The sequence below is a fragment of the Manis pentadactyla genome, chromosome 4 (genome assembly GCF_030020395.1).
Source record: "Manis pentadactyla isolate mManPen7 chromosome 4, mManPen7.hap1, whole genome shotgun sequence".
Taxonomy (NCBI): Eukaryota; Metazoa; Chordata; class Mammalia; order Pholidota; family Manidae; genus Manis; species Manis pentadactyla.
The window spans coordinates 148,788,605-148,811,759 of NC_080022.1; the positions used below are offsets into that span (position 1 = coordinate 148,788,605).

General features: G+C 48.2%; 1 long non-coding RNA gene across 2 annotated transcripts in view; it reads right to left on the reverse strand.

Moving 5' to 3' along the window:
• The window catches only part of LOC130683689 (uncharacterized), a 30,488-nt gene extending 12,873 nt beyond the window's left edge, over positions 1 to 17,615 (reverse strand). The window contains exons 1-2 of one of the 2 annotated variants that reach the window (XR_008997573.1): positions 17,533 to 17,602; positions 5,441 to 5,577 (exon numbers count right to left, since the gene is read on the reverse strand). This is a non-coding gene — a long non-coding RNA (uncharacterized LOC130683689). Of the gene's footprint in view, positions 1 to 5,440; positions 5,578 to 17,532 lie in introns of both variants that reach the window. The other variant, XR_008997574.1, reaches the window with a different exon arrangement.
• Between the last annotated feature and the right edge of the window lie 5,540 nt (positions 17,616 to 23,155).

A 23,155-nucleotide genomic window follows, 5' to 3' on the forward strand; every position in this document is an offset into this window, starting at 1 on the left:
TCTGGGATCACCAAAGCTTCCCATGATTCCTGATGTTCCCAAGGCTTTGATGTCCAGGTTTCTCTTTGATGCTGTAAGATGCCCCAGGATTCTTTTGATACCCTTCTTATTTTCCTAAGATAGTCATTCATTCACTGAACACATATTGAAGGCTCACCAACTATTTTCTAAGGGCTCAGTGAAAAATTGAACTGGCTTCTGTTTCTCTGTCACAACCCAAACCGAAAGATACCTGGGTATTATGTTTATTTTATAAGTACGAATGTGGGGCACAAGGGGACAGAAGTCAACTGAAACTAGAAGCCCTTAGGCAACAAGGGTAGAGGTTGGAAACACACCCTATCTGGGCAGTTCCCACAGCATTCCCCCAACTCAGGCAGATCCCTGTCAAACCTCCTCTGCATTCCGCTGAGACCAGAAGGGAAGGCGCATTATGTGTTACTCAAGAGGGAGGCACCAACAGCCTCCTGGGTAAGGTTGAAGAATTTGATGCTATTCCTAACTTTTAAGGCAGTATAACATAGTAATTATAAATATGGATTTGGGGGGACCAATAACTCTGGGCTCAAATTCTCATCTTGTCACTTTGTTATGTTGCTGCTATGGTGAGACTCCATGGGGTCCCTGAGTGGGCTCAGTCTGTCACTTCGGGAGATAACGTTAACTTACTCTCCGAGCCCCAGGTCCTCCTCTGTAAAATGGGGATAATTATAATTACAGCACTTGTGTGTCAGGAAGCTTCACTGGGTTGATGCGCATGAGCACCGAGCCTACGTGCCTGGCACAGGGTAAGCCCTCAGTGAGTACGGTCTGTGAGCTGGGATGGCCCTGGGGACCGATACAAAGCTGCTCATGTTGGTACATGTGCTGTGGTCCCCAGGTGGTCAATACTAAGCAATTCTGTTCAACAAGTCAGCCTGTTGAGTGTCTTAGCCGCTGTATTTTATGGCTGTGAAGGGGATGATACCGGTGTGTGCTGTGGGGTGGGTGAGGGGTGATGTCAGGGGTGCCTTCTCGTTGTCCAGGTAAGGTTGCCTTTGTTACTGTTCGTGCTGAAGACCTTTGGGAGCTCCAGTCAGGTATGTGATTGGGCCACGGAGAGCGTTTGTGGAAGAGCGCGGGCCGGGTGCAAGGTGTTCTGCAGCTGTGGGGGCAGAATTAGTGTGCATTCTAGGTCAGGCAGAGACCCCAGGCAGAGACCCCCTTAGGGTCTCACCAGAGCAACAACAGCTTTGCTAGAGGTTGCTGGTCTTTCAACCTGTAGCAGAGACTCTTGGCCCACTGGGTTCATTTTGGAAACCATAGTGGGGCTTCCCTGCTATTCAGTTTCTATCGAAATCTCCGCAGCTGCGGAAAGCTGTCTTCCATCCTCCTCAGTCCAGCTTGGCGTGGGGGGACGGGAGTACAGGGAGGGGGTGTCCACCCAAGGAGGGGAGCAGAGCTCAAACGTGGAGGAAGACTCCTAGCGGGTCTTCGGGGAGGCAGATCACTGAATCTCTGTAAGTGGGCTATGAGCTAGAACTGTCCCTCAGCCTGGACCATGGTGTGACAAAGCCTTCAAGGACAGCTACAAAGGGAATATTTTAAATCTCACGGTTATTGTATAATTTAAAAAGTTTAATATTGTGTGTAATAAAAAAATCATATATTATTTAAATACTCTCTTTTTTCCTATCAAGTATCTGGGGGAGGCAGAGGGAGAAAGAGACAAGAGAGAAAGAAGCAAAAATAGAGACAGAAGCAGAGAGAGAGAGCTTTCAAATATCATTTAATGCCTAAATGTCACAGGCTTAAAAAATTCAACAGAATTCTCATGCATTCTTTCCCACAGAGGGCTATTCTTTAAACAATGACCTTTTAAAAAACTGAGGCAAACAAACAGCCCTGATACGATAGCATGCGTCCTTTATCAGCACGGACATTCCATAGTTGACGGGATGAATTTTATCAGCCCAGATGGTCAGTATTTGGGGCAGTAGATGTGGGGCTCTAACATTCTTATTGACCACATTTGTTTGGGTCCAAGCAGTTATTGAGTCACTATTTATTCTAAGATAAAACAGTTTAAATAATTGTCATTTCCTGTGGTTGTAAAAATTCCATTTTGACCTAGCTGTCATGATTTGTCTGAAGACTCTTGGGGGTGGCGGGGGGTAGGGTTGGAACACAGAGTAATTTATAGGAAAACATATCAATTACATTGCAGGTGCTGCCTCCCTATTTAAAGATCTCAAAGAATGGCTCAAAAGCTGGTGTTTCATAGTGGAAAGGGCATGGTACTTGAAGACTGGAGACCTGGGTTCATGTCTTGGTGTCATTAATAAGTTTCCAGAGGGAGCAATGGGGCCAGACAGAGAAATTTTTCCAGATAATAGAAAATGTTTGCAAGCCTGCTGGGGACAGCAACCCTATATATAAACAGAGGTAGTAAGAAGTCTGCTTACATTTGGACACTGAAAATTAAACTTTGCACACTGAAAATTGCCCAGTGAGAAACTGGTAAATCTTTGCAGTTAGTATTAAGCATGTTGGTACCAGCTCAGACTGGTGTGGAATCAGATCAGCTTGGGTCAAGTTTCAGCAGTCCTGGGTGACAGAGAAGGATCTGGGTGGGCTCCACACATAGAGGTAATTTCCTTAGCTGAGAGGTTCCCTAATTGCTGATGAAGAGGAATTGGAAGTTAATTATCTGAATTTTGCTTTATATAGTATGATTACAAAGTATTCTGTTCTCAGTCCTTTGCCTCCCTTCAAAGACTCAAATATAGCAGCACTTTATGGTATTAAGAAAAAGGTAAACACCGTAAGTAGTTGTCTCTAATTCCCTTCTTCTATTCTCTCTTGAATCTATTTCAATAGCTCTTGCCAAGGTCACTGGTGACCAATGCTAAATCCAACAGTCAGTTACCAGCTCTCACCCTCCTTGATCTCAGAAGCATTTGACTCAGCTGGTCACCCCTTCCTTCCAGAAACACTCTCCTCCCTGGGCTCCCAAGGCACCCTATGCTCCCAGTTTTCCTATTGCCCCTGCACCTCCCCTCCCTGTCCTGTTCCTTGTTAGTGTTCTTTCCTGGCTTCTCCTCACCTTCCAGGCATTTTAACAGCAGGGAATGCTGGGGCTCAGGCAGTGGCCCTTGTCTCTTCTTTGCCTATATTCAGCCCTCGGTAATCTGATCTAACATTACGGCCTGAACAACCAGTTCAAAACTGAACCAGAAGAAATCACCATTTTGTAGATCACATGGTTGAATATCAGCACTTTCATGTGGTTGAATCTAATGACTCCCAAATGTTACTGCCCCTGAACTCCAGGTGCCTCCAACTACCTGTGTATTGGGTTTATATTTGCCTTGCATGTCTTAGAGGTATTACAAGCATGACTTGACCAAAATCAAACTCCTGATAACCCAATCAACTAGTACACCAGTATAAATGAGTTCAGTTTAGGGACTGTCTGTCCCTTGCAATGCAGGTGTCCTGACCAATCAATCCTCTTCACTCCGTAAGAGGAACAGAGGGCTGGGCAGCAGTGAGGTCTGGAGAGGGGGAGGGCCCCAACTCCACAAGACCCCAGGCTTCCTTCTCCGGCTCTTTCCTCCCCCTCAGCTTCTGGAGTCTCTTTCCCAAGGATGGTGTCAGAGGGGAGAAGGGTCATGGACTCTGGTGGGAGGACCAGGCCTGGGGTCTCAGGGTGGTGGTGATGGTGATCATGGACGGAGCTGAACCAGGTGGGGCCTCAGCTGGCTTATCAAGTGCCTCACCATTCCTAAAGGGACAGTTAGGGCCTAGAGAAGAAAACTCTCTGGATCCAAGATTAAATAATTATCACTAAATGTTTCTTTTTCCTTCTTATCTCTTACTGGTTTAAATGCACAAAGCTCATATAGTGAAGAGCAAGTGTCTTTGTCCTCACAATCACTGGATCCTCCCCTGGGTGATAGTGTCTGGCAGAGCCTCCCAGAGGAATTTTATACACGGTCAAGTCAATATAAAAATCTGAGTGCATATGATTTCACACGAGTGGTTTCATGCTATAAACGCTATCCCATCCCTTACACTTAGCACTTAATATATTCTGGATATTATTCTACAGAAGTACACATAAAGTGACCTTGTTCCTCTTAACACTTTTAGAACATTCTAGCATAGAGGTAGTACGTGCTTAACCAGTTCCTGATTAATGGATATTTAGGTTGTTTCTAATCTTTTGCTATTACTAAAGCTTTCTTGAGTGTTCAAAAGATGATACATCTTTGGGTCTATGTACAGGGCTATCTAGAGGGAAAATCTGGGAATTTTTCCCCTTTAATTTTCCTATGGCCCTTCTCTGGATCAGAAATACAGTCCCTCTCTTCACCCAGAAAGCAGGCAATCAGGCGAAGGTTCTAGAGCAAGTGAAGAGTCCAGTCAGACTTGAGACTCAGATGCCTGGCCCCCCAGTCCAGCACCGACTCTGCCCGAGTCCCTGTGGCCTCTGGTTCACCAGAGAGGCAGACAACAGCTTCTGAGATGGGGAAGGTGCAGGGGTGGGACTGGCGGAGGAAGGATGGTCACCCCCAAACTGTTGATAAGTGGGGTATCAAGGGAGAGGCCCAGCCAGGGTATCTAGGACCTGGGGAAGTACAGGCTAATGACACAGAGCCCAGAAAGTGAATTTAGGTGTGAAAACAAAAGGCAGATGGCCATTTTTCTCTTTTTTCACTGTAACAGAACTTCCAGCTGGGGTCACAGCCAGCCAGAACAAAAATTACATTTTCCAGTCCCCAACTTGACCAGGCTCTGACTCCAGGCCTATCATGTGACAGCCTCCAGTATCCCCTGTTAGAAGGCAGGGGTGCACCCATTGCCCCCCTCTCCCCCATCCTGCCCTGCTTCTAGAGTGCAGATGCCCCCAGAGGCTGCAGGATGCAGGCCACACCTTAGGGATGGTGGAGGGGGCAACTTTGAGGAGTGCAGCTCTCTTATAACCTGGACCTCAGGCCTCTAGACTTTTACTGAAGAGATCAAATACTACTGTGCATAAGCAGGGTTTCTGGATGAACTGAATCTTACTGATACAGAAGGCTGGCATGTTGAGTACGGTGAGTTCTGATGGTTATAACAGTGCATCTGTCCTGGGCTATCTGGGCACCCTTTGCTGGGTCACCTGTCAGAGGCATAAATGGAATCATGACAGTGCTGTGGGTGGGCCTGAGCAGTCGGGAATCCTGGGTCCTCACCTGGCTGTGCTGACCCCAGTAAGTTATGAGGCTCTGTGCAAATAATTCCCTTTCCCTGCCTGTGTTTCCTCATCTGGAAAATGAAAAAGTTTGAACCAGAAAATCTCTAAGATCCCGTCCCGCTGTGATGATCGTAGCTCTGGGTCAGACACATGCCCTGGATCTCTTTCCCTCCCCATCTCTGTCCTCCTAACTCCCCACGGCATCTCAGGGGTACCCACCTTGGCACCATGGTCATATTTTCATCTGTCTTCTCCACTAAGTTCTCTGAGGTTGGCTCCTGGCCTTCATATACGCTTGTCTAGCTTCTGGAATAGAGCCTTGGGTGTAACGAGTACACATTTGTCCAATAGGTAACCTGTGGATATAAGACATGTGTGGCTCAAGATAGAATGGAGACAGAGGTGTAGAGAAAGGTCTGACAGTGAAATCACCCTGCGGGTTCTGCTTCCCCTTGCATGGCTGGTCTGACAGCACCGGCCTCCCAGGGTAACGAGGTGGATCCCCTGGGTCCTGTGTAAAGGGGAAAGTGTGGTAGTCAGGCCACTCTGTCCCTGGCCAGCTGGGGACCTCAGCACTTGGATGAACTTCCAGGAACTTTCATTCTTTCCTTTCCTGAGGGAATATCATGCTGGCCCTTCAGGCTGCCTACCTGGGTGAAGCCCCAGCATGCAGAGGGAGTGTGGGGGAAAGTCCATTTCCTTTCCTCCTGCATCCAAAGTAGACTTGCAACAGCCTGTCAGGGAGGGCAAAGACCCAGGGTGGCTTGCTTTCTCCAGTGGAGGGTTAGGGTCTGAAGCTGTTTCTGCCTCTGTAAATGGGGATGAAAGCATTCACACAGCAGGGGTGTTGAGAGAGTTAGTGAAAACTGTGCACCCTGGCATAACACCAGTAGGCTCTGTTCTTAGAGCTGTATTTTCTCCTCCCAACTACTCAGTGAGGTAAGTATCATCACCTCATCTCAGAGATGAGGAAACAAAGGCTTAGGAAGGTTAAGTCTTGCCTGCAGCCACACAGCTGGAGCAACATCCAAGACACTGCATGCCTCACCCTGCTCCCCAGCCCAGGCTAGCCTCCTTTGGCCCTGTGGAAACGGGGAGGGAGAAGGGGGCTGTGGAGCAGAGCCTTTCCTCACTCTGTGCTGTGAGGTGGAGGCAGAGCTGCGCCCACAGGGTTTGCTTGCCTGCACCTGATGCTAAGTTTGGTCTCTGTGGCTCGGTTGCCCTCAGTCGCCCCTTCCTGTGAGGTCCTCTGGCCAGAGCCACTGAGGAGGATCCCACTGATTGCCCTACTGGGTTGTTCCTAGCTGAGGGCTTCTCTCTCCATCCTTCCCAATAGCTTAGCTCTCTCCCCCTCACCCCTCCCACCCTGGAGCTTCGTGGACGTCCTAGTGCTGATGCCAAAAAGGAAAGCACAGAGTGGGTGAGTGCCTTCCCCTGGGTTACACAGCGAGAAGGTCTCTGTGGGCAGTCAGCTCCTTGAGCAGAAGGGGGCAGAAAAGGGTAAAGACCCCGGTCCCAGAACATTCCCACCCATCTTGGCTCCATGCATCTCAGAATCTCTCTGCTGCCTGAGGAAATGCCCACCTTGGTTTTGCAGGAGGGGCTGGGCCTTTCTGGGCATTGGAACCTTCCTCTATGCTCCTTCCCCTCTCCCTCAGTGTCCCCAGCACCTCAGGCCCCGCCACCACAGGGAGACTGCAGCCTGCCTCCTGGTCTCTGCTCCACTCCGAGCCCCACTAGGGGCTGCCATACACACAACATCCCACCATCACTCCATGCAGTCAGCAATATTATTATCTTCATTCTAGGAATGAGGACACTGAGGTCCAGAGAGGCCTAATGCCATGCCCAAGGCCCTGTAAGGTGTGGAGCGGGGCCTTAGACCATGGGGGAAGGGTCTTAGATCCAAGCTGCTGGAGTGAAGCAGGCTCCTTCCTGAATCCCACACAGCCTGCTCTTCACAGCTCCCTTGTGCCTGCTGCATGGGCTGTGGGGGAGGCTGTGACTCTGGCCCCCTCTCTCTTTTCCAGCAGGACCGTAATCTCCTTCTCATTCTCTAGCACGCTGCCCATGGGTTTCCACCCTGGAAAGGCCCTTCTGCCTAAGCTCTTACCGGCCTCCTGTGGTTGATATGTGGACAGAGGTTTTGGGTGGGCACCTCTGTCTGAGTCACTGTCCCCCCACCAGCTCCCACTGACTCAGCCGTGGGTCCCTCTTGGTCTCCTTTGTCCTTACCTCCTGCCAAGGTGAGCTGCCTCTGGTCCACTTCAACAGGCTCGCTCTTCCTTCGCCAGCTGCTCAGAGACTCTGAGAGAGGGCAGGGTTCAAGGCCGAGCCACCACTCTCTCTGAGCACCTCCTCAGAGCCAGGCACTGTGCTAAGTCCTTTCCACACGTTATCTTATTTGACTCTCGCAACATCACTGTGTGTTCATGATCAGTTAGAACTGTTTCCTCTTAGAGGCTCAGGAAGTTAAGGAATTTGCCCCAGATCACATAAGCAGCAAGTGGTAGAGCAGGACTCAAACCCATGTCCTCTGACTCCAGATCCAAGGGTCTCATTCACATGGTCCTACGTGGTCATGAAGCAGACGGAAGGACAGACAGGAGTCCTTACAGCCAGGAGAGGCTGAACATCCTTTTGCTCACTCAACTTGAGGGGAAAATATGAGCCCAAAATATAAACACTTTGAGTCCAAAAACTGCCCTGGGATTTCCTAGAGCCCCACGAGGGCCACCATGTGCAGGAGGGAGGTGAATCTTAAAGGGCCTGAGGCATTCTAAGAACTGCAGGCCACAAAGCCTGGGGCCCACAGGCTTCTCAGCACCTCAGAGGCCTGGACTGTGCAGTGGGGCTGGGCTGCTCAGTCCCTAGCAAACCTTTACCAAGGGCCTTCTGTGCTCATGCCCTTTGGTGTTAAGGACCCCCAAGGAGTGGGGGAGACAGACATGGTGACAAGCATCAGCAGGACTGGGTAACAAGGGCTGGGATGGAGGCAGGCAAAGCAGGAACTCTGGTAGCTTGGAGGAAGGCTCTGAAGAAGAGCAAGGGCCCATTGTCCCCAAAGGCCACCAAATCTGGTGCAGTGTGATGGAAGGTCGCATGGGCCTGGGTCCAGATCGAGACTCTGCTACTTCTGAGCTGGGGTATGCCCAGCAAATTTTCTCTGAGCCTTAGCTTTGCCATCTGTGAAGTGGGGATAATCATATCTACCTCTTTGGAGTGACTATTAAATAAGTTGCTGTTATAAAATGTTGAGAGGCATCAGATGGTACTCCCCTGCCTCCAGGCCCATCTTGCCCTGCCATCAAGCACGTATGCACAGGAACACCAGCAGCCATGGGTGTTGTCAGAGTCAGTGGCCTGCTACTCACTTAGGTTAGACAGTATCTCTGGTCTGATCACCTTGGGGTTTAGGGAAAAGACTGAGGATAATTTGGGGCCATTCCCATAGCTATACTTAAAAACAAAGCAAAGCAAAACAAAACCCCCCAAAAACAGAAAAAAGGTGAGTGTCACAAAGTCTCCTGATGAAGAATTGGGAAATTTAAGTCCAAAAGATGCCACTTACCTCTCAAAACTGGCAGGCTTTACAGAGTAGGGCTGAGGACACGGATTCAGACCCAGACTGTCTAGGTTTGCTTCTGGGCCCTATAATCTACAAGCTGAGGGAACCTGGACACATTCTCTACGTTGCCCTGTGTTGGCCCTTATATTCTGTGGCTGTAGAATGGGGATCCTAATAGTATTATCAGGATCTTCCTCCTGGAGAACACACGAGGATAGAATGAGATCAGGTGTGCAGGGAGCGGAGCACACACCTTGGCACAGAGAAAGCTCTTGATAAATGTGAGCTGGTTCTGCTCTTGCTGCTTGGAAACCATGATCTAGCCTTGGAGCACGGCAGTGCTGGCAGGGACTCCAGGACCATCCAGATGCAAGGCTGTCACTGGGGGAGCTATGGGGTGTGTGGGTGCTCCAGGAGCCCCTCAGCAGAGCCCAGGGAGGGAGAGGGGGCAGCCCACCCAGCCTCTGCCGCTGTCTCCAACTGTGTCATAGTTGGGGTTCCCCATAAGGGTTGTATGGATGCAAGTGTAGGGAGGAGAGAAGTTCTGCTGGTTTTCCAAAAGTTTGGAATCTACAGATTTGTCCTAGTGATTCCCAACTCCCTCCATCCATGAGGACCTTTTGACTGTCTTTCCCCCATGGATCCTGTGATTTGAAGTTCGGTCTGCCCCCTGCATGTAGTTAGCAATGGTGTGTGAGCTTTGACATCTCATCAGGCCAGACTTTTTGCAGAGACTTTTGACAACCCTTCACCCTTCAGAGTCTGAGAAGAGATGGGCCCTGGGACAGGACCTGGCTCTCCTCCACTCCTTGCCCTGTGGGGCACACCCTGTCCCCTGATACCTTCTGTGGCCCATGTAACTTTCATAGTCATCCTTTCTTATGATCCCCACTTTAGCCTCAGAAAATAGAGGTGTGGAAGGGTGGTATGTGACCTGCTCAGTATCACTTGCCTGATAAATGGTTCTCAAAGTTCCAGCCTACTCAGGATTATCTATTTTCTACATGAAAAGTCTCCTCTGTGTAGCTATCTGCTTTTTCTGGCAAAAGGGCCCTAACTCCTCTAAATATTAAACTCATTAATTTGTCCATTCATTTGTGGAGACAGCTATGCAAGAAGGTGATAGTTAACAAGAAGCACAGATGGAAGGATTGTGTTAAACCATAAATGGTCTGTGTTTGATTTCATTCATGACATTGCCATCCGTGATCCCACAAAACAATGTATTCATACATACATGTGAGCAAAGTCCAAGGAATGCATGCTCAGAAACACAATGTCTGCAGCAAAACCTCAGATATAGGCACTCCACATGTGTGCTCTTTGAGGCATAAACATGGATGCAGGTACCACAGAGATGATACAGATACATATATGTATGCAGACACATACACATATACAACATGCAGGCACATACACGTACACACTATTGAAATGAATTTTTTTTGAAGTCGGTTTGACCACCTCTGTCTTTGGAAAGAAGAAGGGATCTGGGATTTATAAAAAGGAAAGTCACACCCATAATAGCATACGATTGCATTTTCGCTGTATTGGCGACTGGAGTGGGAGGAGTGGAATGATGTCGCCGGGCTGAGGACCACTCTTTGTGAAACAGGTGTATTTATGCATTGCTACTGACAGAGTAAACTCTTACACTCCTTTTGGAAACATTTTTCCTAGATGTTCCAGTAGTCCTATTCATACCCTCTTTTCCTATAATTCCACTTCTAGAAATTTAATCTAAAGAAGAGCATCACATGACAAAAATGTCACTTGTATAGAAAACTAGGCCCAACACTGTGATTGAGGAAATAGTGGTAGCCAGCCAAATCCCTGTAGTTAAATTACATCAAATCAGTTTGAAGGCCTGTTTTTCAGTCATCACAATGGCAATTTTGAAGATGAGGGGCATCACTGAAAATATTTACGATGAAGTCAGTGAGAAAAGGAAAAGATAAAATTGGGATGATATAAAGATTTCTCTACAAAGAGCTAAATAATGCAGAGTGAGAAACAAATAGTTCTTTGGGAGTGACATGACATCGATTTCTTCTGTGTGTTTAATGTTGTTATAATAATGATTTCAATTCTAAAAGCTATTTGTAATATAAAAGATAAACTCAATCTGAGCCAGCCTGATGACAGTAGAGATTTAACCCACTTGTGGATAATGGGATTAGCAACTCGTATGTATGAGGGGCTATATACACAGACATGTGCAGATGTAAGAATGGCATGTGTACATTTGACTTTGCCAGCCTCCCAGCCTGTAAGAGTCTTAAACGATACACCACGTATGAAGTGTCCATGGCATTTCACATGCCTAAGGCTCAGTCCTGTTATTTTTCCAATCCTGAAACTTGAATATTTTCAGGTGATCTCTACTTAACACCATGTCTGACCTTATACCAATCCTCCCAGATATGCAAATCTCTTTCCCATGTGATAAGATTATCCTTGGTGAAAAAAGTTGTCTAGAATCAGTAGGACAAGACACCAAGTCTTTGACTTTCCATGACTAGCTCTGTGACCTTTGGCCAAAGTTGTAAGTATTCATTGAGAATTCACCCTGTTGGGTGCCAGGGTGGATTCTTCACGTCAGTGGTTCTTAAATTTTAGGAGCACTGGGAGCACCGGGGTCAGCTAATACAGAGGTTGTGAATGCAGAGATTGCTGGGCCCCCCAAATTAAGACTCAGGAGGTGTGGGGGGAGGTCCAAGGATTTGCATTTCTAAGAAGTCCCCAGGTGGTATTGAGAGCCACTGCTCTACACATATTATCTCCTTGTTCAAAATAACCCAGCCAGTGAAGTACCTTAAATATTTCTCCTACTGACTAAGGGGATAGAGATCTTGAGTGACTCGACAAGCCTTTTAACCCTCTTTGCCTCATTGCATCTAAGAGTAACAAGACTACCTCCTCCTCTTTCAAGGACTAAAGGACAGAATGAATGTGAATTGACTAGGACAATCCAAATCCTAGTCAAGTTTGCTGTGCTGTGTATACCAACACACACACACTTCTGTTGTTGACTGCCTTCCTTCTTGAAATATGAACCATCTCCAGGTGTCAGGCCCCTGCTCTTTTTTCTTTGCAGTCGGTGAGAACGAACTGAGTCAGACGAAGCCTGCACAGCTTCTCCTGTTACCGGGGATCCTCAGCAAAGTGACAGCGTGCACCGCTAGTGACTCTGCAGATGCGCCAGGCTTTGTGGTCTTGGGCCTATGACTCCACCCACCGTGCTGCCAGCCTGAGGTGGGCGTGGGGAGCACGCAGACGAGCAGAGGAAATGCCAGGCATTTGATAAGGCCCTTGGCAACCTCTCCTTTCTTGTGGGAACCAGAGAGCAGGCTTGATTCAGCACCTCCTAGCTGAGCTCCTCCACCCCAAACCGTGTGATGTGGGGACTGCAGGGCTCTGGCGTCGGATGGGCCTGGGTTTGAATCTCAGAGCTATTTGTAACTGTGGGTCAGCCTCACGGGCACATCCGTTTCCTCATCCATAGTCTGGAAATATGTAGTGTAGAAATAACACTGGCTTTCCTTGGGTAATTGTGAGGGTTCAGGGAGCTAGTAAACGCAGAGAGTGTAGGGACCAAGGGCAGGCTGCCCCGACATGTGCCACCTTGGCATGTAGAGATGTCGGAGGTGAAAATGTTCAAAGCCCATTGGACTCAGAAAGAAACTTTGACTTCTCATCCGCCTCCTTCCAGCTGAATATAAAGAATTTAGATGGAGGACCTGCTTCAGGAAGACAGCTGTCACCATAGTTAATTACCTTATAATATGAACCAGGAATGGTAGACAGGGAGGAATTTAGCAAAGTCTGTTAAAATTCCTCTGAGCCCCATTGTTTCTGTGCGGCCTGGCAAACGTTTGTTTACCATTTACTTTTTCATATTCCTGTAAACTGCCTTCCTTCCCTACCCTGGCCCCTTCATTCAAGATGACATATATACATCACTGTCCCTGACTGTCTTTAGAATCTCATGTCTATGGATTCCCCCTATGTACACCATTAAGCATTTTTTTTTTCCTCCTGTTAATCTGTACTTGATTCTTAGACCAGCTAGAAGAACCTTGAAGGGTAGAGGGAAATTTTTTCTCCCCGCAAGGGCATAGCCTGACTCCCGGCAGAATAAGAAAAGCAAAAAGCAGACAACAAACAAAAAAACACAGATGGGAACTGACTTTGCTGAATAACATGACTTGCTATAAGTTATAAACCAATTCAGTGCTTGGCACATTGACCAATGAAATGAAATAAGAAAGCCCAGACACAGAACCACATATGTATGAAGCTGTGGTATGTGCATAGTTCATGTGTCACAGAAGTGGGCAACGGAGAGACTGTTCAGAAAACTGGGCCTGGCAAAATGGCCATCCATACGGAAGAAGAGATTACATTGTACCCTTACATTACACCGTATACAAAAATCAACTCCAGATGCTTAAATGTTAAATATAAGTCTTCAAAATGTTTAGAAAACCATAATAGAAATATTTTTAAACTTTGAGGAAAGGAAAAAAATTCTTAAACAAGACAAAAAAAGTTGACTATACAAGCGAAAGTTGATTAAAATGATTTTTCTTTCTTAAAAAGACAACTTGAAAATAAGCTACAAATCAGAGAATATGTATACAATAAACATATACTCAATAAACACACTAACAAGACAAGTATACGAATGTATTAAAGGCTCTCTTTTATTTGTGGGAGACTATATTCTTATTTGAAATGATTCAGGACGTATTTCCCTACATCACTGGTTTTGGGGCTGGCCACTAACTTCCTTGAGCCCACAGAATGCGAGCAGATACGATGTGATACCCCAGCCTAGCGGAAGCTTTAAAAGCATTGCAAGTGTCTGCCGATCCTCTGTCTCCTGCACCCTTTGCCAGGAGAACGACATGTCCTAGTAAAACCTGTTCTTGTAGTGTGGTCCCAGGGATGGGAAGACAGAGCCAGACCCCAACCACAGGTTAGAGCAGAGAGGCAGTTGACTTGCATGCTTGAGAGAAAAAAAGAAATGTCCCTTGTTACAAGCCACTGATATTTCAGGTTGCTTATCACTGCAGCAAAAGCTGACCAAGAACGAAACTAGTGCCTAGAATAAAATGTGTGGTTTTGGCTTTGAGGCTGAGTGGCCAGCAGCAAGGAAATTATTATAGGGGACTAGAAAAATGGCAAGCTATATAATGCAGTAGTGAAATACTTAGCAAAACTGTCACATATGATAATTTGGAAGGCAGAAAATATACCTACTGAATTTATGGCTCTGGAGAAGTTTGGAGACAGAGTGTTTGTGTGAGCGGGTAGTTCCCAGCTACATTTCAGGTTGAAGATAGGGATGATAGCAGAAAACAACGGGCTTATTTGCAAGCAGAATTGAAAGGGAACACGGGAAGTCTGGAAATTATAGGGCTCACAGGGTTGGAAGGGGTAATCATCTGTCACTCCTAAACCTCTCCAGCCTGTAAAGTGTTCTCAAAATAGGACAACTTTAGGGGCAAAGATCTAAACAAAGGCAAGGCTTTGAGCAGGGGGAGACCAAATTGAGGGCATGACTGTCACTCCCTTTGTTAAAACCTCTGATGAGATTAAAACAGCTCCAGGGAATCCCATCTGTTGGGCAAAATGACTCCTGGGAAGCTCCCGTAAAGCCTGGTAGCGTAAAGCACCTGACATGTTATGTAGCGGGACAAAGAGCGGCATGTCTCAGTGAAATGTGAGTCTGGCTACTGACACCTCAAAAAAAAAAGCTTTTGAGAGAGTTACATTGTCCAAAGTGCTGTCTGTCTAGATTAAATAAGACTGACTTTACAGGACACAAAATGATCTTGAGCCCCAGCATTCAACAGGCAGGAAGCAGGCTGATTATACTGATAAGAAAAACAAAATGTCAAAAAAACATTAGACATTTCACAGAAGAGGAAACACTTACGGCTGATAGACAGATGAAGAAATGTTCACCTCATTACTGGTCAGGGAAATGCCAAGCCAGACCAGAAAAGAGATCTCAAATTTGGTAATTTGGTAAGCAAAGATTGCAAACTCCGACAATACTAAGTGTTCAAGCTAATGCAGATCTATGTGATCAATAGGTTGTTGGTATTTTTATGCAACTAATTTGGAAAATGATTAGAACCATCTCATAACAGTAAATATTCTAAGTCGGCAATTTCATTTTTTTATGTATATCTAATAGAAGTCTTGCTTATACAAAAATGTTTATAGCTGTACTTTTTACAGTGGTAAAAAGATGGAAAAAAAACTCAAAATCCTATCAAGAGAGTGGATGAGTAAATAGTACACTTAACCAATAGGATATTGTACAGCAGATGCAATGAATGAAACACAGGGCACTCGATGTGGTTATATATTAAGAAAATACTATTGGGCAAAAATAAGTCCTTACAATTATGGACAGTATGATATCCTTTTAGTAATTTTAAAATAGCTACAGCAAAAAAAATACACATTTTAGAAACACATGCAGATTAGAACTATGAACCAGATTAGAACTAAGGGAAAGCATGGGAATTCGGGGTGTTAGTTATCATGGGTTGAAGAAGTCAGGTGAAATAGAATGGAGGGAAGGTAGAACTAGAAGTAGATTATAGACAAGCTGCCAGCTTTCACTTTGAGCTGTGGTTCACATGGGTTTATGGTATTAAAAAGAGGTGAAACTTTAAAAGAAGTTGTTTTGGTTGTTTTTTAAAAGTCATAGATCGTTAGAATTAAAAGCATCCTTAGGAGTCAGTTAGTTCTCTGCTCGCTTACTTTCCAAATAAGAAAATAGGCTGAGAACAGGGAGTGACTAACCGAAGTTACTCTGTTCTTGAGTGGCTCAGCCCAGCCGCTCCTGCTGTGATCCTCCCATCTCAGTACCAACATACCCAAGCCAAGGCTGCATCCTTCATTACTTCCCCCACATGAACCCACTTGTCAGTCCCGCTCTGCGGACACACCTGGGTCCACCACTTTGTACACCTTCTGCCAGCCGAAGCCATGAGCACCTCTTGCTTGGATTTCTGCTTTTGCCTCCTGAGTAGTCCTCTTACATTCTCTCTTGCTCCTCCCCAAACCTGTTTTCCACACAGCTGAGGGAGAAATCTTCTCTCTGATGAAACTTCTCGGCTGTCCTTCAAATGCACTTAGAACACAATTCAAATTCATCCTGGCCTACTCGGCTTCAGGTGAGCTGGGCCCTGCCTTCCTCTCATACTCATTTCCTGTCATTGCACCCTCACTGACTTTCTTTCTGGACACTCCAGGCTGTTCTCTGCCTGCAGCAAATGCTGCCAGTACCCCGTTCAGGTCTCTCATTTCATCTCTGCACACCAACTGGATTCTGCCATGGAAGACCGCTCTACCCATGAGCAGCCCTTGGCAATGATTGGCAGGAGCTTGAGGGTAACTGTCCCGGCTCCCTCACTCCTGGATGGGATCCCTCAGGTGCTCTACATGTTTGCCTAAGTGTCCCCTTGAGGCTCAGTTTGCTCACCCACAGTTGCGTTGGCCTGATAACATATCCTTTATTAAGTCCTTTCCTTTCCTTGTTTTGTTCCCCACTCGATTAATCATCCTTACTTCACTTTCCAAACAAACTGCTTTCACTTAGTTCTTTGTCTCAGGTCTTACTCAAAGGGTAGTGTAAGCTAAGATACCGCGTCAGGCCTTTGCACTCATGTTTTCTCTGCCTAGAATATTCTCCTCCCCTTCATATCTTCTTGTCATTCAGGTCTCAGCTCAAATGCCCCTCGGGTCTATCCCTTTGTTGTTATGCTCCCTCACTGACTTATTCTGGTTGAAATTATCTTGTTTACATAATTAACTTGAAAAGTTCTCTCTCTCCCCCAGGGTGTTAGCTCCACAAGGGCAAGTAGTTTCCAGCACAAAGGAGAGTGCCTGCACATAGTAGGCATCCTTTAGATATTTGTTAACTTAATTAATGACTGATTTTGCTGGGAGGGATGTCGAATCCTGCATCAGCAGAACGATTTACAGTAGCTGTTTGTGTGTATGCATTTCTAATTGACACAGCAAATACTGGCCTGTAAATGGATACGGCTATTGTTTTTGAGTAGCTGATTCTCTTTAGTGGGTTTAATCTGCTTCCAACTACTTACAAGGGCTCACAATTGCTCTGCTAATTACAAATCCCGATAAACTCTCCATTAAAGTATAGCTTCTAAGTACCTTCCACCCGATAATACTGTTAGGAGGAATTACATATGGTTGAAAGTAAGAGAACCAGATTTATTTAATAACAGTCTTAACTTCAACTTGCCTTTCCGTCGATGTACCTGAATTAGTAAAACCACACTGTCTTTCTCTGCTTGTTTACCCACGTGAGATACTGATGGAGGTTTACCCTGGGGAATACAGATGTGGAACCAGGAAGAAATGCTCCGTGTGTGGTTCTTTGGAGAAAACTCACTTTTTTGTGTGCCTTGGCCCACCCCGTGTTCACCTGGCATGAACCTGCTTTGACCTGGGACTCAAAGGGCACGTCCCTTTGCTGAGGGCATTCAGGCGGAGGCCTGTGGTGGGGGGGTCATGAGGCTTAGATTTCCTCATTTGTAAAACAGATTTATAATAATGACTCTATACTGTAGCTCTGGGCTGGAGGGGTTTCCCAGCTCCTGGCAAGTTCACTCTGGATTCTTTGAGACCTAAATACAACAATGGAATGTTGGGGGTGGGAGTGAAAGGTTTAAGTACCAAGTTTTATTCTCACCGTGGCAGGTCAAGTGCTAGAGTCTCCTCTGCATCTGGCACGTCCATCTCTGTCTCTGTCTCTGTCTCTGTCTCTGCCTCCGCGCCAGCCTCTCCTCCACCCCTCTGCTCCACCCCAAGCACTGGGTGGAGCTCTTTATATAGCACCACAGGCAGCATTGGCTGATTGCCGACGGGTGTGTAAGCTCCAGCCTATGCAGTAAGCTGATTACATCATCAAGCAGATTAGGGTGAGCTGAGGATCCTGGCCATACAAACTTCCATTTTCCCTACACATACCCTGATGTGAATGTTGTGGGCTAAAGTGTCTGGGGACATCCAGGGGCAGGTATCTGCCCAGAGGCTGCACAAAATACTAGTTCAGAAGTGGAGCCCGACTGCTTATGGCTGTTCCACCTGCCTGGTGGCTAGCTGAGTAATCTTGGGCAATTTCTCTGGGCCTCCATTTCCTCATCTGTAAAATGGGGTATTGTCTCCTACTTCCAGAGCTTTGAGGAAAATTAGACAGGTTAACACATGTGAAGTGCTTAGAGCAGTGCCTGGCACACAGTGATGTTGGCTCTTAACTATTGTTATTCCACGGAGGGCTAGGGGAACATCAAGGTTAAGGGATGGATGGAGGGTAAGGAGCCTCTAACAAGTCCTAGAAGTAACAGCCATAGAGTTTGGAGGAAAACTAGGAGGATCGTGTGTCACAGAAGCCACAGCAAGAGGAAGTTTCCAGAAGGAAGGGTCAACAAGGTCAAGGGTGCTGAGAGGTCAGGCAAGGTGACAGCCAAGGGTGCCATGGATTTAGCAAGAAAGAGGTCCCTGGTGACTTTAGCCATTGCAATTTTGGTGACATCTGAGGGACAGAGGCCAGTCTGCAGTATATTAAAAACATGGGAAGGGAGGAATTGGAGAGCATGGGGTGAAATATTTCAGTTGCTTGGCTGGAAAGGGATGCAACCGAGAAACAGCAGTGGCAGAGGGACAGTCAGGTCAGTAGCCGTCTGTTTTGCCAAACACACATTCCATCCAGCCATCATCTCCTATGAGACTCATGACCTCTGGTCAGCTAAGCAGGGGAAACGTTAGAATTCATAACTTATCCACGCAGACACTTATGTAAATAGAACTCAAGAGTGGCAGGGCTGGGACAGAAGCCAGGCTGCTCATTTCCTCTCTCTTTTCATGATGCTGGTATAACTGTTAAAGAAGGGACTGAGCAAGAGGGCGTGGGGTGCTCAGTGCCATCCACCTGCTTTATCACATCTGTATCTCAAAGGACCCATCTGTGGAAGGTGGATGGAGGAGGTGGCAGAGGAGGGTGGTGACAGGTTCCTTTAATGAAGGAGGACCTGACATCGGCTGGGTGTCCAACATGTTCATCCAATTAAGTCACATATCTGGGGGTAGGCGAAATCTTTGGCTGAGATTTCTAGTTCTGGCTAGAAACAGGGGGGCAGGATGGACTCAGGTCAGTGGAAGGAACACCGTCTATTTTTCATATCTGCCCTCCTCCACAGTCCTTTCTCTGCCGTCTTACATCTGGCTGGCTGACAACAGCACTGGCCCTTGATTCTGCTGCAGGGCAGTTGGGGGGGTGTGACTTGAAAGAGGATGTGTCACTTAGAGCCGTGCTTGTGGGAAGTGAAATGCATCCTTCTGGCTCATTTGGGAAGTGTCTTTATGTCAAGGACTTTGGAACAAGAAAACCGTAACGGTGTGATTTTGGAAAACCAGGGCAGAAGAGACCCAGTGTGGGCTGGAGGAGTGTCCAGGGAGTAAACTGATGGATGCCCATCCAACATGAAGCAGAAGCACGGCCGGAGGGCCGATGGGGCAGGACAGCCTTCATGGAGCACCGCCTGCGAGGTCTCTGCTGTTGCCATTCTGACATTCTTAGCTTTTGAATGCAGATCCCTTGTTTTCATTTTGCTGGAAATGTTGTGAAGTCTCCTGGTCATGGGCACGGGTGGGTGGAACGCAGACTGCGGACTTTGGATGGGTCTGGCAGGCAGCAGCCCTGAATTCTGATGCTCCCCATGTGAACTTGGCTCCTGAGACTCACCCACCTCTGAGCAAGCTAGGTGAGAAACAGGACTTGGCCGATTTGGAATCAACTCTTCAGAGCAGCTGTAAAGATGCCCCAGACAAACCTAGCAGGGAGGGAGGAAACACAGGAACCCTCAGAAACCGCAGTAGGTAAGCTGGGCTGTGCTGGAAGCCTTTGCACACATTTCCATGTTAACCTCACAGCGATCTTAAGATAGAGTCACTGTGAACCCAGGTTTAGAGGACATGACTCAGAGGTTTAGCAAGATGATTAGTATTTGCCAGGTGCTACAAACTGCCAACCTGGGCTAAAATGCAGGTGTCTAGACCTCAAGACCATGCTCTTTCCACCACACTAGAGGACAGAGGTGAAGGCCAGGAGACCTGGCTGTCTGGGTTCTGGTGGCTGGCACATCTGAGGCCCAGCTCCAGTCTTGAGGGGCAAGGAGTGTGAGTTCAGTGTGTGAATCTGTAGTTGATTCAGCTCACTTGAGCCCAGGAGGCCCGACCTGGCAATGGCAGCATTTCTGGGGTGTGCCAGCTCTGAACTGAGCCCTGGAACCAGGCCTGAAGACACCCAAAGAAGGGCATCCTAGCCTAGACCAGCCTGGGCTCCCATCTTGTGGGCACAGGATGCACTGGAAAATGGGCTGTGGGCCGAGGTGGGGCTCAGGCTGTTCACCTACCAATCCAGGAAGAGAAAGGCTCTTCAGGGGTCTTTTCCAGCAGCCTATGGGCATGTCGCCTGAATCACAGGGGCCTTGCTTTAGGTGGGCATATTTTGGAGTCAAATTACTGCTACTTCCTGCCCCTGCTTCCTTGTTCCACCCGGTGGAATTGTGGGGGCTTTTTTCTCACTGTTCCTTGCAAAGCCGGCACCATGCCCTGGCTTTCAGGTGGGGAACAGAAATCCCACAGGGCTTCCCACCATCCTAGGGGCCCTGATCTTGCCCACCTTTCTCTGACCACAGCCCAGCTCTCCAGACAGGAGACATTGCCAGAAAATATCACAGAGGAAGAGCGCTGCCTGGGTGTTAAGAGGCAGAGCTGTCTTAAGGGCTCTGTCACTGGGTTCCATGTGACAACATATTTTTCCTTTCTGGGCCTCTGGCTCCTCATCTGTAATGTGAGAGGGCCCACCCCCCATTTGTCCTGCTCTGTGGGGACTGGGGTCCAAAGGGAGAAGGACAAAGGGCCGCCGGTGTCCTTCTGGTGCCAGTCTGTGCACACCCAACCTACACCGACTCCTCGGGTAACTCACAGGTGCTTGGCAAGGTGGACATTTTTGATTCAGGGCCAAACAGCTCAAGAACCACAAAACTGAATCTGCGACACTTCTGGATCCAAGCCCATGTCTTGGGCTTCTTTGAACATCTGGCTTCCTGGGTGTTAGAATCTAAGTTTTAGCTGGAAGCATTTTAAATGTGGCTTGGCTCTTAGGGTGGGGAGGGTCCAATGTCTCAGGGGTTGGGATCAGCCCTGTTAGGCTCTGTTGCCTTGATCCCCTTTGGAGAGGGAAGGGTGACCCACCCAGGAGGCTCCTTCAGCATCATAGGCCTGACTCCAGGGGCCAGTCACACAAGGGATGGCTGACGGGCTGTTTGGGGCATGATTTGTGGGCAGGAGTCCGCCTGCACATGGAGGCCCAGACAGTCACTTAATGCCAAACCAGAGAGGGTCTTGGTGGTCATCCAGGCTAGGGGCTTCTGATGGAGGGAAGCAGTAGGGGTGGATTACCAGGGGAGCCTTTTCAAGATACCCCAGTGCCCTGGATTTAGAGTACAGAGGTCCAGAGTGAGGTTTAAGCACATGTCTTTTAATACAAGTTTCCCAAATGGTCCTAATAGGATCCCATTTCCAGGGAAACAGTCACTGATTTAGGCCACCTTCCCAATCTTTAGGTGAGGACACTGAGGCCCAAGAGGGGGTGAAAGATGTGCTCAAAGGCCCACAGGAAATGAGCAGCAGGGCCCAGAGAGTCTGGCTCCTGATTCTCATGCTTTCTCCCCTGAAGAAACCCACCTCCTCACCTGTCAGCCCGCCTAGACTCTTTCAAAATTCCCAGCCCTACTGCCTTCCCTTCATTCTGTCCCACAGCCTCTAGCATGAGCCCCTCAGTCCACACCACACATCTGGCCACAACCTTGTCCTGAGCAAAAGATTGCGTAGGGCCCTCCGCTGCCAGCAGGGTCAAGTCCCAGGGCTGGAGCCTAGAACCGGGATCCCATGAGACCTGGCCCACGGTCCTCCTGGCTTCACTTCTGGCCACTCCCTGCGGGCCGGGATCCTTCCCCCACACTGCAGCGACACCAGCCTCCACACTGGCTAGTCTCGTGCTATAAAACAATTGTTCAATTTTCCTTAAGAAATATGTCACGTTTGTTTTCACAAAAGCCTATAAGCAGGTGTCATTATTATCCCCATTTGGACATGCAGCCCAGAGGTTAAGCAAGTGAAGTCACACAATACATACCAGGGGCTGGGGCCCTGAGCCAGGAGGTCTCCCCGGAGCCCACTCTCATAACCACGGCTCCCCATCCTCTCCACCCTGCCACTGGGGAAATCCCACCTTCATCCTTCCAGGCCCAGTGGAAAGGCCATGCTGCACCCCAAAGAGCCCCCTCACACTGGGCATGCACCACCTCTGGCCTGCGCATTACGGCGTCCTTACCTGTCGCACCCACTCCCTGGTTTGTGTGTTCGGTTCCCTCTCCAGGTCCTGGCTCTTGTGGTCAGGTCTCTTTGACCTGACTGCCATGCCGGAGCTGGCACCAGTGGCCCTAGGAGTATGTTTGCTGAGTGAATGAGTGAAGGAATGAACTAATGATACCTGAGACCTGGCACCAGGATCCCGCACCGCAGTGGCCCCACCAGCATCCTCAGACACTGCAGGCAGCCTGGTCTCCACCGGGTGTGCGAGGCGCAGGAGACAGTGTAACATAATCAGGACTTGGGCCTGTGGGCAGCAGAGTATGTGGAAATCCTAACCAAGGGGCCACTTAGTCGATGCTCAATGAAACAGTACTCTGCTCCCCTATTCCCCTCAATCCTGGACCATCTGAGGCTTCATCACATGAATTAGGCTGCACAGCCATGTCCCCCATCTGGTCTCTTTCCTGTCTAATCTGGTGCTGCCCAGCTTTCTGTTGGCACCTGTGAGCACAGTGTCCTCTCTGGCCCCTTCCTTGGCACCTGGCCCCAGCTGCCTCCTGGAAGTGCAAGCCTAGCCCCCAGCACAGTGTCCCGGCTCCCCAGTGCCTTGGAATGCACAGCCCCATCTTACGTTTTCCAGGGCCTCTTGCACTGCACAGCCATTGAGCTACTGGGCTGACAGCAACTCAGCCCATCGTGCTCGGTGAAGTGTGAATGTCTCGGCTCGGCTTACAAAGTTCTGCAGCATGTGGCCGACAGGGCTCTAGCTGCACGGCACTGCCACTGTGCCGCTCACTCGCGGGGGCCTCCCCGTGCCTTCCACCTGGTCTGCTTGTTCCATCTTTATCGGCCAACTTCCTGCAGGCTGCCCTGCCTGAGCTCCCAGGGTAAAGCAGGCTCGCGCTTCGGAGTAGGCACCCTGAACTATCATCACT